Raw genomic sequence first — 15,858 nt, 5'->3', positions numbered from 1 at the left:
GCACATCCAAGAATGACACAGAGCAGAAACACAGTAGGGTTTAAAGAAGAGGGGGACGCATGCGGGCTTGGGCACTGTCAAGAACTCCAGGAGGAAGCCGGACTTAAACCAGACTGTGCAGGGAAGCGTTTAAGAGCTGGAGAGGAAGGAAAAGGACTCCCAGGCAAGTGGAACCACTTCAGGACTCCCATAGGAAGGACTTGGAAAAGACTCTCGAGGGAAAAGGAGTCTGATTAACAAGGGAGCAAAGTGCACAGGCAAAAGCACCGATGGCCCAGACCAAGGACATGTTTAGGGACCAAGCAGATCAGTGTGCAGAGACCCCAGCTCTCAGGCACAGAAGTGGCAGGAAACGAGAATGACAAGGTGGACCTTGTTCCTGGAGGGAATGGGGAGCTGCCGAAGGCTTTTGGACAGGGAGAGAAGTTCAAATTAATGTTCGGGGGTAACTGATCCAGCTGTGAAACATACATTAGGCTCCATTCAATCTAAAAAATATATATATAATATGCATATATTATATACATAGGGAGAGAGAAGGCCTGGTGTACTAAGATACAAAGATGACTCAGACACAGTTCCTATGCTTAAGAAATTCATAGTTCAATAAGAGAAGATCGCCTATTACAAGATCATGTAAGTTGCTCATTAATTTAATTTATGACATTGTGACAGGCACTGTTAGTTTCCTATTCAGTATCTATGCCTCCCTTTGTCATTAGTAATAGAATCCAATTTTACTTGTAAGACTATGTGCAAAGCCTCAAGAATGGGTCACACGAGGCATGGGCAAGTATTTCTCAGAAAAAAAATATATTTTTTTAAGATTTTATTATTTATTTGAGAGAGAGAGAGAGAGAGCACGTAAGCGGGGTGGAGGGGCAGAGGATGAAAGAGAAGCAGGCTTCCCTCTGAGCAAGGAGCCCGCTGTGGAGTTCAGTCCAAGAACCCTGGCATCATGACCTGTGCCAAAGTCAGACACTTCACCAACTGAGCCACCCAGGTGCCCCTCAACTTTTTTTCATGATCATCCCCAAGGGCGTTTTTAGACATTTTTCCCCTAATTGCCCCACCCATGAAATTTTAATACAGTATATATGTCCATTTATATATTATATGTATATCTGTATGTATCTGTGTATCTTCGCACATAAAAAGAGTAAGATTTTTTTTTTCTGCCTCTTTTCTCCACTAAAAAACTCTATCTTCCCTTAGGGATGATATCAAAGCACCACACTATCCCTAGCCCACCCCAGCCCTGCCCCTCCCTCCCCATCATGAACGCCTAACCCAAGGCAATTATAACAACTCTATCTTCTATCTCTCCACGGGCCTCGAAGCTGGGCTGCCAAGTAACCCAGATCTTGCAGCAACATCGAAGCTGCTGCCTGTCTGAGAGGTGTCTGGGGGAACGTTCTGCTTTCCTAGGACAAGAGAGAGCCCCAGTCAACTTCGCCTCCTTCCGTACCCACCCAGCCCTACGCCTCTGGGTAGATGATGAATCCACAGGCCTCAAGGCTGCAACCACCATCTTGCCACCACGATGAAAGACCAGAGAACTGCACAGACAGTATCTCGAGCCAATGAGCCATTGAACCGGTGACAGAGACAGAGACGTCTTGTTAGACGGGAGAAATTAATCAGGATTTTTGTAAGTTACTGTTAGTCAGGTATGGTATAACTTGCAGCTGAAATTATTACGAACCTGTATGATATGTCTCACAGATCAGAGCTGTCCTGATGAGATCGTGAGCTATTGTTAAACCAAAGCCAGAGACAATCACACACAAAAACAAAACAGGTAACCAAGAATACTACACAAGTCAAACACAAAATCACACTCATGCTTACAAGGAAAACTCTCTGATTTGCTAAACTAACCAACTTTGAAATAGTTTTAAAAGATTCCAACTAATATTCAGCATTTAAAACTAATAGACTTTTGTCACAGACCTGGGGATAAAAATATATTATATGTTTATAAAAAATTAAAAAATTAAAACTAATAGACTTTTGGATTTATTATTGTGTAGAAAAATGGCCATGGAAGGCTACAAGGTAATTTTCTTACATTACGCCAGAATGAATTCACTTGGGATTTGCCTAGTGGGTATTATCCTTCAAAATATTTAAAAGTCAATTATTTCTGAGTTAAATATTTAGATGCATCAGGAAAATGTGCCTCTTAACAGATACCTTTGGGAAACTCTTCGCATAAAAATTTTTAAATTGTCATCTATATTCTTCAGTTGGGTGTTCTATACTTTGCTTAAATTCTTATTACAGCTAAAGCTAATTCTCCCTTATTTTAAAAACATACACCACTCACAAACCTATTTAATAACTTAACATCTCCCATTAGAAGTGATTTTCGAAGGCTTATCAGGTTTCAAAATATAAGAGACTTGAGATCCCTTTAAATCTTGAAAGATAAAATTTAATTATAGGTTCAGGGCTCTCAAAGCAACCTCTCAAAGGGTTGCCGTCAAAATGTCAAAATAATTCTCATATCAAAATCATTTTACTAGTTTCATTGTTAGCATAACACCACAAACTGACTTAATTTTAATAAGGAGTTTTGGCCTTTTTATAAATAATATATGCTAATTATAGGAACTACAAGAAAAATCAAAAACATTCTAAAATTATATGTAATCTTACCACACACTAGATGATAATTTTTAATATATTCATTTACTTTCACATTCTGAAGTCATATATAAAAAAACCTAAGTAGGCCTTTTTAAGCAAAAATATATAATTCTACACTGTAACTTTTTTTTTTTAAGATTTTATTTATTTGTCAGAGAGAGAGAGGGAGAGAGAGCGAGCACGGGCAGACAGAATGGCAGGCAGAGACAGAGGAAGAAGCAGGCTCCCTGCCGAGCAAGGAGCCCAATGTGGGACTCGATCCCCAGACGCTTGGGATCATGACCTGAGCCAAAGGCAGCTGCTTAACCAACTGAGCCACCCAGGCATCCCTACACTGTAACTTTTTACTTGTCATTAAACATCCCTCAAAAAAAATTTTAATAAATATTTAATAGGCTTAAAGATCATTTATTTAATCGTACATTTTGTTGGACATTTTGGTTGATTTTTAGATTTCTTTATTATAAAAAAAATTTTGTGCTAAAAGCTTTATATTACAATAAAATACTTCTTGTTTTCTTATGAATTACTGTTAGAAAGAGTCAAAGGCTATAAACATCTTAAGGTTATTCATTCCTACTGCCCAGTTCCTTGCAATTTTTTCTAAAGAGGCCTTTCTACAGCCATCTCAAATAACTCAAAATCATAATTTAGAACAGCCTACTAAGTAGTGAGAAGAAAGGATCATTCAACTCTTTCCCTGACTGGCTGGTGATATTGTTTATAAATCATACTTTGGCCAATATTTTATAGGAAAAGGAAAAACCTGATAATAATTTAAAAGTTCCTGATCAAACTCTGAAAGACTGCGAAGGCAACTGGATTCGTTTTGTTATTCATCCTGCATTTTAATCCTAGTAATTAATTTGTTAAATACCTAGTATTTAAGAATTGTTAAGCACTCTCAAAATTGGCAGAAAAAAGAAAAGTAATTACGACTGACAGATTAAAATGAGCTACATGCCTGTTGAGAAACAAAACCAGTTATCACCAGGTATGTAACAGGAGGAACACTAACATTTAAATTCCAAGGACTGTGAATGAATATAGGAAAAAATTTAAATTATGATCATTACAAGCTCTAAAGGAAGGACCAGCTAAGGCAGAGGAAGCTTTAAAATCGTATAACTTTGTACATTCAGCTGGTCCCAGGTCGAAAACAAAATTGAACATAAGCTAAAGCTGAAAGTGCTGGTGATCTTTTCTCATGAGTACAATTGCACAATCTAGTTTCTACGCTGAAAACCCCGAGGGTCTAGTCTGTTGGAAGAGAAACTTTTATTTTTCTTTCCACATATCTGGGTGTTGGGTCTTTCCTGGATGACATGTCAAATGGGTTGCCCTGGGGGAAATCCAGAACTACTGGTTTAGATTTTGAAATTTTGATCCAGGTCTCCAATAGAACTCCCTCCCCTGCTGTCCATGTGTTCTTAGGGCTCTAGAATTGAGTAGAAACATTGCTTCCATCCACATTTAGAAGCTGCTCTTCCTGACACAGAGAGGATGAAAAGAAAGAAAAGGTAGCGATAGGACTCAACAAAGACACCTTAGTTTCCAGCCCTTCATTAATCCAACTGATCCATTAAAACACCACCTGTACCCACCCCCCAATTCCATTAAGAAACAATGTATCCTCTGAGCTTCTTTCTATATATTCTGGGCATTTTGGAGGGAAAGCACTAGCACGATGATGCTTTAAATATGTAAAAACTTCATTAAATACTTAGGAACAAAATATATACACCTATATTTAAATTAAAAATTATGTGCCACATTTGCTATGGTGAACATGTATTACTATTACATTGTGAAAGTCCACATTATTACAGATATTTTTCTGATATTACCAGATCATCTGTGTAGAAGAATATAGTGACAATATTATTTCAGCAGATGTAGGAAAATGTGGTATTGTCAAGAAGTGAGATTTTTCTGCCTTTCCCCTCCTATTTCCTGTATGTATGTCCAACATCTTCCTCTACTCCCTTCCTTATCACAACCAGAGGGAGAGAAAGAGAGAGACTTCTGATACAAATTTTGGCAAGTTACTGCCCGAAGTTATTAGAGCTTAAGGAAAACCAAGTTTTATCCTAAGAAAGTATACCAAAGGGGAGGTCTAAATCCTTTAAGGGTTTTTGTAGTTGATGGCAGTGGCTTCACATCATTTAAATTTGACTTGAAATATATGGCTTTCTTTTTCCTTGTTGGAAGGACTCATCATAGGCATTCTTACACTTCTCAATCATGGCTGAGATCATTTTCAATTGGAACAAGTTGGAACATTTCAGTTGGAACAACAGGAAAAAATTTTTGTGGCAATTGAGAAGAAGGTTCAGGTTCAGATTTGTGTGTTCAGAAGAGCTTAAGAAGGCATCAGCTGGAAGGGCAGTGGGGAAAAGAAAGGAAAGGAAAAGTAGGGTTGTGTTTCAAAGAAAGGATCTTCTAAAAGAATGCAAAAGCATTAAGGAAGAGATACATGCAGTCAATTCCCCCCATTGGCAAGTAGGTGGCCCGGAGTTAAGGACAGAGCAGGGAGGGCAAAGTCTAGGAGACAAGGGGGTGGACCCTTCGCTATTGGCCTTCAGTATACATGGACTATTTCTGTTTTGTGGGCTGTAACTGAGTATTCTGTGATTCAGTATTATTATTAAAATGCATTGAATATATTAAAACAAATTGAGTGTATTGAATACATTGAATTGAAATTGGCAGGAGACTCAATCATGGGCATACCATAATGAAACTGGTTGTAGAAGATGAGCTGCACTAATTACTTGAATATATTTGTCATAGATTTTCTTTTTCTACCTTGAAAAAGATGTGTAATCCTGGGGCGCCCCAGTGGCTCAGTCAGTTAAGCCTCCACCTTTGGCTTGGGTCATGATCTCAGAGTCACGCAATCAAGCCCTGCTTCAGGCTCTCTGCACAGCGGAGTCCGCCTCCCCCTCTCCCTCTGTGCGTTCCTCTCTCTCTCAAATAAATAAACAGATCTTTAAAAAAGAAAAAGATGTATAATCCTTATGCTATGCAAGACCAAGAAAAATCTGACTCTTATTTCACAATTCATTTAGCCAAATGCACATATTTTTTTCTCTGGAGGGTTGAAGACGCAGTGCATTTTCAGTCCCCATCCTGTATCTATCTGCCCACTCTGCTAACATGACACGATAACATGGTCTTATCACTTTTAACAGAATTGGCTAATTTAAACAGTTGGGTTTCGGGTAAATCTCCAGACCCTGCCCGAGCCCCTATCACAGTCCAAGCAGATAGGAGATTAACAAAGACGTGACCTTCCTACCCCAAAAACACCCAGTTCTCCAAACTGCAAGTCAGGTACCCACTCACAAAAGATGACCCAACTGGGCTTCTGTAGTTTAAGGCTACAGAGGAAAAGGACTTATCTCTAAAGTTATCAGGGCCTAAACAGATGTTCAGCTTCAGATAGGAAAACCTACATTTTATACGCAGACCCAAGCACGTTATGCAGAAGCTGTGGCCTTTTACCCCCAAAAGCAGCCTGAATGAGTGTCCAGTATTCACTGAGGGGTGACAGTTGGCCACACACCTGTCACTATACTCTGGAGTTGGCCGTATCTGAGTATTACAACCTGCCTGCATTTCCAAAACGAACATACAAAATGTCCGTAAATCAGACATTAAAGTAGAATTTTGAAAGATTGCATTCCCAGATGGGAACTATCTCTGGCTTCACAGAAGAGAATTCAGAATCAAGGACTCAGAGCATGAGTCATGGATACTCTGAAAACCAACTCCGCCCCACACATCCACTTTTGTGTTTACTCAAGTTAAGGATCCAGTACAAGAAAACTATACATACATCTGCCATCTTGTCCTCATTTTAAACATCCCCCTGGAAAGTCAGCATTTCTCTTTGGCAGCTAAATCCAGCCTCAGCAAAAATCAGACCATTTTTGTGCAGACAGCCTCTGAGCAGGGGTTTTTAATATAAAGACTGAACTCGTGGGAAGTCGTGGATGGGCTTCAGAGGGCCCCAAGGCCCCCTAAAGTTGTGTGGCTAATGTGCATGTTCCTAAAATCCTGTGCTTTTTCTCAAGAATAGTTTTGGTTCTCAACAGATTCTTACAGGAATTTATGAGCCCTCCCCCCCAAAAAAAAAAGTGATTAGGAAACACTGCTCTGAAGTGTAAGCCAATCAGTCCACAAAAAACCCTTTTAAGTGGGTATTTCATAATGAGGATAGTCAAGATGTGTATCCTTAAACACCCACCATACCCTGAGTGGTGCCTCTGGTGCTAAGGGTTGTGATTTCTTCTTGATTTATCACGCCATGTCCCAAGAGACTAGTGACCCTGATGATAGCGAATGGGAAACTTTTTTAAAGTGAAAGATTCATCTTCAGGTTAAAGCTGGAAGAACCTAAGATATGAAAGGCTATTTGAGAGCTTATTACGATCACCAAATTTCTTCTAAAGCCAGGTGAAGCAAAGAATCTCGATGTCATGGTTCTTGTTACCGCAAGATCATTTACTTTCATATGTTCATATTGTGATATGTTGCTGTTATGGCATATTTCTGGTGGTATTACTATTTTGAGTGCTATAATTCTATATAGAAAGTACTATATTTCACTGAAAATTTGACTTTGTTTGCTACTTTAATGTAATGTTATCAAACACAGAGGCCCAAAGTGTTTTCTGGACATAGCACCCCTTATTCTACTCACATTTCTTCTCAATGACCACCTCCCAGGGGTCAGAGATAGAATGTTGATGGGTCCTAGACTCCCCCTCCGACCTCCTCTCTGTGCTACCTCCTTGTAGTTCCCTCCTTCACAGCTGCTTCCAGTTGGTCCAAATGCCTCACAAAAGTCACTTCCCGGTGGAAGGGAATTTGGTGGTACAAACTCTATTTAGTTAAGGAGTGACATAAGGACAGCCTCCTGTGGCCTCCTGTTGGAGGTTGGTCTCAACAGACTCCACATAGTGACTTGTCCCTTCTGGGCTTCTCTGTTGTCATACCCCTTTACATCATAAGCCCTTAGATCCTAAGACTTGAGGTAACAGCCTCACCTCCAACACACACACACACACACACACACACACACACACACACACACACTGATATACATGCCCTCCGCCCATCCAAACCACTACCCTTAATCTGGCACTGTTTCTCAAAGTATCAAAGTATGCAGACCATTTGTATCAAAAAACTTTATGGAGTCGGAAGACTTGTTAAAAATGCATATTCCTGCCAAGCAACCCCCGCCCCCCGACAACTGAAACAGAATCCACGAAGATGAGCCTAGAAGTCTGCATTTGTTAACATGACCCCCATCCATCCAGATGACCCTTAAATGCACTAAAATTTGAGAACCCCTGATTTGGAAGAATCGTTTCCCCTCTTATTTGAGACCTGCTGTTCTCAGATCTAGATTCAACTTCTTTTACATCCATTTTACTTATCTCTGAGGTCAGCATTTCCCTGTCTTTTCCCAAGAAATGTTCCCTCCTCTCTCTGGGCCTTGCCAGTTGATTTTCTCTGGGCTCTTTCCCAGCTTCTGCAGTCTACGTTAGCAAATCTTCAATACCCAGCCAGTCACTCCTTTCTCCTTCCTGAGCTGTCCTAAAGAAACCCCCTTATGGGGCACCTGGGTGGTTTAGTCGGTTAAACTTCGGACTCTTTGGTTTCAGCTCAGGTCATGATCTCAAACCCTGAGATCTCTCCTAGGATCCCTCCTAGGATGGAGCCCCCCATTGGGCTCCCAGTTCAGCAGGGAGACTGCTTGTCTCCCTCTGCCCCTCCCCCTTCCTTCCCCATCCTCCTCCCCCTCTCCCTGCTCATGGGTGTGCATGCTTGCGTGCTGTCTCTCTCTTAATCAGTCAATCGATATTGAGAAAGAAAGAAAGAGGAAGAAAGAAAGAACGAAAGAAAGAAAGAAAGAAAGAAAGAAGGAAGGAAGGAAGGAAGGAAGGAAAGAAAGAAAGAAAGAAAGAAAGAAAGAAAGAAAGAAAGAAATAAAAGAGAAGGAAGGAGGAAAGGAAGGAAAAGAAAAGAAAGAAAGGGACCCTCTTATTATCCACCACTCCAGACTGCCTGGGTATAAACTCCCTTTATAACATTTAGCCCAGAGAGTCTCATACCTGCAAGTCAAAGGCAAACCACATCTGGACCACAAAACTCATAGTCTTCCCAGTCAAATGTTAAAACTGCTTAAGATCACTTATTTACAGGCCCTCTCCATATTTTTTAAATGCACACATACTACTCCAATAAATGAAATAAAAACAAAATTCTATCATTTCACCATACTAACCCACTAAATGCCTGCATTGTTTCACCCCACATTTAATCTTCCTTCATAACAAAATCAGAATATAAGTTAAAATTTTAAACCTGTTTTTCTAATCTAACACCATACCAAATATGTTTTCATAACTACCACAAAGTCATTACCTTGAATGACTACAAAGTAGTCCACGGAATTAATGCTCAGAATCATTATTCCTTAGTCAGGTTATGAGTGACTACGTTCCTGCATGTTATCACTTCCTTCTTTGAATTATTTATTTAGAATAAATTCCCAGGGATAGAATTAAGGGATCAAAATGTATGAGCATTGTAACAGTTCTTTTTTAGAATTAAGGGATCAAAATGTCTGAGCATTTTAACAGTTCTTAACACATATTGCCAAGTTGCCATATTTGTGTTTTCCACAGTTCATTGATGGTATACTGATAAGATGTTTAACCGCCTCCCCTCAAAACAAGTGTGGGGAGCCTGATTTATAGTGTTTGCCAATTTCCGTGGTGTAAACACTCCTACCATGTCCAGGTTCAAGCTACAAACTTGGATACAGAGTTGGAAAGAGACGCTCAGTAGCATATTATTATATGATGTTTCTATCAAACAGGTAAGTTGAAATAAGTTCAAGAGCATTGATAATAGTACAATGTAGTAAATAACTAGGAACTAATGTGTTCTGAGCATTTCCTACCTTTATTTATAACAGAACTTATTGAACTGTAAGTTACAGAATTTCATCTTTAACGGCAGCTGTGCTTAACAAAATTGCAAAATTTCTGAAAATATTACAATCGGCTTTTGCAAACAAGCACAGGCAGGCTCCCTCACCCACGGCAAATACCTCACATGAATATTTTGCAAGAGCACGTCTTTTTTTTTTTTTAACTGAAGCCATTGAAAAGTCACCCTATTCCCATCTGCTGTCACAAACAATAACCATGCTTTTAGGTTAGCAAGTTATGCAAATATATAATGAATAAGGAATAATGAAAAAAAATAGAGCAGGAGGTCTAACTGGGCCAATTAATTCCACCCACCCTCTCCAAATTTGGACAGTAGTCTCTTCATGCACTTATCCACTAGGGTCTTTTTCATGGGGTCACCTATAATAACTACCCAATTATTAATTAACTCAAGCAATGACTGAGTGCCAGTTCACGCGCAGTTCTCACGGCAAATGTGATTAGAACCATACTGCCTGTTACTTAACCACTCTCTTCTTTGGTTTTCTTTTCTACGAAATGGGGAAGAGGTCACTGCTGACTACAGTATTACAAGAATCTAAGCGTGGAGATAAGAAGGTTCTAACTTGGGCTCTAAGAAGCAGCTGAGTGTTCTACAATGTTTTGAAATTTTCTCCCAAAGGTAATTCATTAGTATTCTGTTTTACTGGAAAAGAGAAATGGAAGGGTGATTTGGCACTTTCTCCCCTGAAAGCAAATTCCGTTCTATGGGCTTTCCCTGAGTAACAACAAACAGCCTCTCCATGTATATATGGTCTTTTTAAAGCGGCGCCTTACCACTCGAGTGTTAAAATGTAAATATGGTTGATGAAAACTCTAAACTCAAGTCATCCCACCCCCAGGAATTCACCTAAGAAATCAAATCAAAACAAAGGAAAATACTTTTATATGTCGATATGAATCACAACAAAGAGAAGACCATTTGACCTCATTTCAGCGCTTAACTCAACTTACCATCTTGGTGCTTGGGGCCCCGTTCGAAGAGTTCTGGATTAATGGCTCTCAGATGCTCATCTATAGATCAACTGCCTCCAAGTCACCTGGGGGCGAGGGTTTGCACTGATTGTCACACAGATTCCTGGATCAAACCCCAGGGCTGCGAGGCGATTCATGAGAAATGCTAGTTTCTTTAATTCCCCAAGTGGTCTTGATGTCCAGCCAACTTTAGGAATTATGATTCCAGGCCAAAACTGAACAAATCAAATCATCTTTGAGCAACTGTCCACATCGAGGGAACAGTACATCTTCTTACACAAAGCAACAAGAGGTTGCTTGGGGCCTCAAGCAGCTGCTTGAGTCAAAGGACCAAACAGCCACAGAGAAGGCGACTGTTTCCAGTGCCCAGCCCCCTGCCTCCATCCACCCTCTCCATCTTGGACACCCTCCTTGCCTGCACTGCCCACCCCAGCACCCACTACTGTTGTTCTGTCTTCTGTTACGCCCCAGTTTGGCACCCTATCCTGACTTAGGCTCACCGCTTCACATACACAAAGCCCCAAACTTCTTGCCTCCCTCCTGTTATGAGTGGGGTTATAGAAGAAAAACGATATTACTATTTGATTAAGGTGATCTGCACATAAAATTGAGCCATCCCTGTATAATGAACACAATGGCCATATTTACATTATTTTCCAAAGGGTGCTTACTATCCCCCCCACACACCCACACACACACACACACAAATCTCTAGTTTGGAGAATGGAACAGGAAAACAGAACGTTTTTCAATTTTGGCTCACCCAAGACCCCAGCATCTAGAACCTATATAGGCACTTTGGGCACTCCTCATCAACACGGTCAATGAATAGAAATGGATTTTTGGCTATGCCTCGCTACTAATATTACTAATATTAAAATACCATAAAATTACTAATATTAAAATACCATAAAATAAAATAATTTAATTTCAGCTGGCCGGGGAAAAAGAGTCACCCTCTGCCACTTCCTCTAATGCCAAAAACACCTCTAAAATCCTACCCGAAGCATTCAGAGGGCAACATAATAAAAATAAATAACAATAAATAACAATAACATGATATATAACACAGCAGTCCCTCGGAGAGTTCTTTTCTAAGTCTGACAATCAGATATGGAGAGGCTCCAAAAAATCCATTTCTAATCTTGTTTTCCTTTTTTCACATATATTATTGCTATAAAATACCTAACCCTGTGCCTATCCCATACTTGGTGCTCAAAAAAAAGTACTGTTTTTCACCCAGTAGCCCCCTTTTCCTTTGAAAGGAACCCTGGCATTAAGAGAGTTACTTACAGATACCTTGTTCCCAACCGGGGACCATATGGGCTTCACTCTCCTGTCCCCACCAAGTCCTTAATAACAACCGTAATAGCTACATTTCTTAACAGTTTATTTTATGCCAAGCACTAGGCTAAATGCTTTACATATTTTTTATCTCAATAGGTATTTTCAGTTATTAGAGCTACTTTACAGATACTTGTTCTTAATCGGAGGATTGAAGAATGTGTGTCTGAGGATCCCACAGCTCGGAAGCAAAAGCACCAGATTCAACACAAGGTAATCTGGCTCCAAGCTCCAGATTCTTGTTCACCATACTGTACTTTTGTTATTAGGTGGATGCAAATTTTTCACAGTTCAGAAAATAAAAAAAGTTCTCTGAATCACTGGGGGAAAAGTACCAGCTAATCAATAACATCTCATTCAGATATGCAAAGGAAGCAACACAGATTTCATGGAATTTTTGGACTGGTTGTTGAAGACTAGAGGCTCACTCAGTCAAACAAGTCATCCTTCCAAGAGGAATGCCACTTTAATACTGGATGCTGGACATGTAAGGCCCAGCAATGGAACCCAGCAATGACTTAGAGGAACCCCCAGCCACACAAGCCTTTCTCGGCATCAACGGTGTAGTAAGGGAAGCCAGCAGAAGGCAGGCAAGTGGAAGGTCACACATGTGGGGACACATAAAGCAGCCCCCAAAATGAGGAGGACAGGATCTCTGGGCTCCCTGTCACCTGGAATTCTGTGAGACCTGTGAGACCTGAGAAGAGGAGCCTGATGGCCTAAGAAGACCAAAACACTATTGAAAGGCATCTGTTCTGCCCAGCAGCCTCTCAGGGTCCTCTGCAACCTGTCTACACCCGAGTTTTCCAAGCTTATTTCCTGACAATGTATAAAACAATCTTTGCTTCTTTGGGGGGCCCAGTCTCCTCCACTGAACCGCTCATCTCATCAGTCTCACCTGTGAGTCTTTGTTCACACGGTGCTCCCATGCTAATTAACCTCCCCTTTCCCACCTACTCAAATCTCACATCTTTCCAAGGCCATGTCTTCCAAACCTGCTTTAGCTTACCCTCAGACCCCCTTCTTGGAACTCCTCTAACTTACAGCCCACATCACCCCAGGATTCACACAATTCCCACCTTGCACTGCTTCTTGAATTTCACGTCTCACCACGACTACTAGATTATAAGTTCCTTGGGGTGGAGGATTCCTTATATGTGTCTTATATCCTCCACACCAGCTTGGAATCATTAAGTGATTATTGACTATTTATTCCTTGCCTGAATATTTTACTGGCAGTTCTAGTTTAGGGAAACACCTAAAAGTAGCTATTTTCCTAGTTTTATTTAGCTACAACCCACGCTATTGATGGTACCTCACAGCACATCTCCAAATCCAACCACCTCAAAAACTAAATTTAATTTAATTCTATTTAAAAATAAATACTTGGACATCATAGGCCACTTGTAGAAAGAGGACTTGAGCATTGACAATAGGTGAAATCAACAAGCTGGGAATTCCAGATCCAAATCCTTATCATCGGGATCTTGGTTGGTTTCTTTTCTGATTTAGAAAAGTTTAAAACTCTTATTTGTACAGGGACACCTGGGTGGCTCAGTCAGTTAAGCATCTGCCTTCAGCTCAGCTCATGATCCTGGGGTCCTGGGGTCAAGTCCCATGTTGGGCTCCCTGCTCAACGGGGAGCCTGCTTCTCCCTCTGCCTGCTGCCACTCCCCCAGTTCGTGTTCGCTCTCTCTCTCTCTGACAAATAAATAAATCTTTAAAAAAGTTCTTATTTGTACAACTGAGAGGATCTTTATATTTACTTATCAAACATAGGGTGATATTTCAACTACCCAAATATTTGAACTCAGTCACAGTCAATCACAAGGACTTGAATTCTCTAGGAAAATATCTGAAAAAAACAAAAGCCACCTATTATAACTTGTAACATTTCAAAAACTACACGCATCTTGTCAGGATGGTGGGGGGTGGGAGGTGGAGTTGGATACCAGAACAACTGCCCTTTCCCCCATAAAACGGTTTCACACTTTACAACAGGTAGGGCAAGATCATTATTGTGTCTAGCCTAAAGTAAAAGCTACTTAAATTGGAGAGATTTCTTGTGACACCGAGGAAATATTTTTAAAGAATTCAGAGTCTTACCTGTTGTAGATGCCGAAGAAATTTCTTGACACCAAAATGACTGACTCCGGAAGTTAATCTGTTCAGGGCAGGTAAGCAGAAACAAAATCTGCCCGAGCCCTTTCACCGTTCCGATTTCCTTCTGGGATCATCGTTTCCTTCCTCCCCAAGAATATAACTGATTCGCATTGGAAGAACAAAGATGTAAAAGTTGAGCTGGTAGAGAATCCAACCCCAGACGGTCGGGTTTCATGTGCGCGGTGACTGAGGTGGCAGGAACAATCGGAATGTGACGATAGAGATTAGCAAGTTCCTGTGTATAAGTCAATTTCCTGTAGCTGGCTTCTCTGAAGAGGGGATCTCATTTGTGTGGGTTTACCCGTGTGTGTGTGTGTGTGTGTGTGTGTACACACACGTGCATTTCTCTCCGTGACAATATGAAAACTTCCCCAGAGAAGAGGCCTCTCCATTTCCCACCAACAAATCGCCTATGTGAAACTGAGGAAAGGAAGAGTGAAAAACACAGATGATTCCTTAAGGAAGTGAAATAAAACAGAAAAAAAAAAAAAAAAAAAGAGGGGAGCCTAGGTGGCTCAGTGGGTTAGAGTCTCTGCCTTCGGCTCGGGTCATGATCCCAGGGTCCTGGGATCAAGACCCGCATCAGGCTCTCTGCTCAGCGGGGAGCCTGCTTCCCTCTTTCTCTCTGCCTGCTTGTGATCTCTGTCAAATAAATAAATAAAATATTAAAAAAAAAAAAAGAAAGAAAGAAAGAAAGAAAAGAAAGAAAGAAAAAATGTCCACTCCTCTAACTGGTCTTAGTTAATTTAAGTTTAGGGGAGAAAAAAACACCTTAGAACATACATGTCAACTTGGTGAACATACTAACTATGGAAGGAAAACAGTAGGTCGGTGGTTTGTTTTTCTTTGATTTATTAATAACTCTCACATAATAATTTAGAAAGAACTGACTCAGCCAGAGCGAGAGCTCAAGCAGCCCCACCATGAATTCACCCTTTTTGGACCAGCACCTGTGTTGTGAGGTAGGTGACTGAGTTGTTTTCAGACTCCTCACAGTTTCATTATTTGCCTCCAAACACAACTTACTCTTTTTTTTTCCTTCTGTGCAATCCAGGTGTAGAGACCATCTGTATCTAGGTTACGGTGAGGTTGCCTAGACGAACAAATTGAACTTTTAAGACGTGTTCACAGTTCCCTGTGCCTCCAAGCCCTGAATAATGACAAATGCTATGTCCAGGGTGAAAACTTTGTCAAAATATCTATGTGCCAGAGAGACAAAAGAAACTCCATTCAAGTCAACAATCATCTCTAGAGGCCCTGCTATGTGTAAGATTCTGTGCGGGGTGCCGGAGTAGGGTAGGAACACGAAGATAAACAAGATGGACTCCCTCACTCAGAATGGCTAAAATCAAGTGAAGGAGAAGGACATGCACATGAAAGAGATACTCTGAATCAGGATTCATTACAGATCTCACTGGAAAAATCCTGAGACCCAGGAGTCAGGTAAAATTTTACCATTTTACCAGTTAAAATAGCCACTGAGCCTTGACATGGATTCTCTTGGATTATTTCAGGGAGACTCACTGGCTTCCCGGAGGCCCCACAGAGCAGTAGCATCATTTGAGGACCATCCTCATCATTGTAGACTCAGAATCCTGTTACGCACCTCACACTGTGTACTGAAGAGAAGCACAAAGACCGAGACAGATAGATTTCCTGTTGTCACATCACCTATGTCTTAGTTGGGTGG

At 40.7% G+C, this 15,858-nt stretch overlaps 1 protein-coding gene across 4 annotated transcripts in view; it reads right to left on the bottom strand.

The window, feature by feature from the left end:
• The window catches only part of RHOH (ras homolog family member H), a 41,104-nt gene extending 26,604 nt beyond the window's left edge, over window positions 1-14,500 (bottom strand). For 3 of the 4 annotated variants that reach the window (XR_004283418.1, XM_032334136.1, XM_032334139.1), the window contains exon 1: window positions 14,112-14,500. The gene's annotated coding sequence lies outside the window, so the exon portion shown is untranslated. Of the gene's footprint in view, window positions 1-10,640; window positions 10,727-14,111 lie in introns of all 4 variants that reach the window. The other variant, XM_032334137.1, reaches the window with a different exon arrangement.
• Window positions 14,501-15,858: the final 1,358 nt, after the last annotated feature.

This window comes from Mustela erminea, chromosome 2 (genome assembly GCF_009829155.1).
Source record: "Mustela erminea isolate mMusErm1 chromosome 2, mMusErm1.Pri, whole genome shotgun sequence".
Classification (NCBI taxonomy): Eukaryota; Metazoa; Chordata; class Mammalia; order Carnivora; family Mustelidae; genus Mustela; species Mustela erminea.
The sequence above is the reverse complement of the archived record's forward strand: the minus strand, read 5'-3'. Positions and strand labels throughout refer to the sequence as shown.